Consider the following 1,958-nt stretch of genomic DNA (forward strand, 5'->3'; position numbering starts at 1 on the left):
TGGTGCCTGGAGCCGGCCCTGGGCAGGGAGCACCACCCAGCCCTGCTCTGTCCCCAGCCCAGCTCTGGCTCCGGCTCCAGCCCCAGCCTGGCTCTGCCCTCATTCCCTCTCTGCTCCCAGGCCAGCTCTACCTCTAGCCCTAGCTCCTTCCCCATCCCCTGCTCCACCTTCAGCCAAGCTCCTCTGCTGAGGAAATTTAGGCTGTGCAATAATGGAGGGGGACACGGACAGAATCCATTACTAGTAAGAAGGGGTGCAACAGGAAAAGTTTGGGCACTATTGCTTTAGAGAGCAGAGTACAGGTGAGTTGAGCAGAGGTACATGATAATTCACTTTATAACAGTGGTTGTGCCTTTTGCTTTTTACACAACATGTGTAATATGAAGAAACCCCCTGGACACAATAGGGGCCAAATAACTAAACATGTATCACATGAAACATCTAGCTACATATGAACACAGCTGCTCTGGCAGGGTTCTAGTGGCTTTTGAAATACAGAAGACAGTGTGGGCCACTAGTCTCTTACTAAGACTTTTCCTCCCTTGAAAACTGTGCAGTCAAGAATTACTATTTGTGGTTATTTGATTGCACTGTTTCTTAAGAAAATCCCTCTGCAGATTGGGTTTAACAAGGCCAGATTTGACATTAAATTACATCCCATAAACAACATTACTTATGTCTGATATGTAGTAACATGTACAGCCAAAAGAAAAATTGCTACCTTGTGCTGTGAGCTACCATAGCACAAATCGCTTGCTTGAATGTCTGGATAAGCCTTTCCTTGCCATTTGTGGCAAGATGATGAGTGTTATGGACCAGGATGCAGGTGGTCTGGTCTAGCAGTCAGAGCAGGAGTCAGGTCTAGTGGATGGAGCAGGCATCCAGGTTAGGGAACAAAGCCAAGGGACAGCACCAGAGTCAACTGCCAGTTACCAGAGCCAAGGGTGAAACCAGAGCCAGGAATTGAAGCTGAAAGTCAGAGCCAAGGTCAGATACCAAATGCCAGAGCCAAGGGTCAAGCCAGAGTCAAACGTTGGAGGCTAAGGTCAGAGCCAGGACTGGTAACTGAGGATCAGAGGCAAGGCATAAGGGCAGTGACTGGAGGAGAAGCAAGGATTAAGCCTGGAGGAGGAGCATGGTGGGAACAGGAGCTGAGGCAGGAATTAGGAACAGTGTTGGGTGCAGGAGCAGAGCAGGAATCAGGAACAGTGTTACATGCAGGTGGCAGGTACAAGCACAATCCAATACAGCCACAACAGAAAATCACCTTGTTACTCAGAAAAACTTCTTGTGCCTCCTTCTGGTTTAAATAGCATAGCTGGCTAATCAGTGGAGCCAGGTGAACCACCAATCAAGGCTCCTGTGGGTTATGCCTTGGCTGAGGCTATAGTCCTAGTAGATTCTCAGCCTACCAGGTTTCAGTAGATGTTGGATGGAGGCTAGGATACAGCACCCCTCTAGGGACTCCCAGGCCTGGGTTCAAAACCCAGGACATTGCAGTGAGGAGCTGATGTGATGTGTTTGATACCATTTCTTTTCACTAATCACTGAAACTCTTCAGATGTGAATTGAGTTTCAGTGTCACCTAGAATCTGTTCACGAACAGAGAGTCACACTTCACTCCCAGTTCCCCCTTCTCGGGGGGTAGGGAGGGGATGGGGGTGAGAAAAAAAGCCATATCAACCTTTAGTCTGGTACAGCTTACTTCCCCTTTCAATGCCTATTTAGCTGTGCTCAAAAATATCTGTGGGAGCCTGGAGATGGAGTCACATCTCCACTCACTCCCTGCCTCTGTCCAACCGTTCCCCTCTCACCTGCATGGGAGGGAGAGTAGTGGCCTCTGGTAACCGTGACCCACAATGTGTGAACAAGTATAGTGCTTTACACACACACACACACACCCTTTTCTTCATTCTGTAGGCATGTAAGGCATTGCCAGTTGATCACCGAGTGCAGAG

The sequence above is a fragment of the Terrapene carolina genome, unplaced genomic scaffold (assembly GCF_002925995.2).
Source record: "Terrapene carolina triunguis isolate 2854851 unplaced genomic scaffold, T_m_triunguis-2.0 Scaffold68, whole genome shotgun sequence".
In the NCBI taxonomy this organism is placed as follows: domain Eukaryota; kingdom Metazoa; phylum Chordata; order Testudines; family Emydidae; genus Terrapene; species Terrapene triunguis.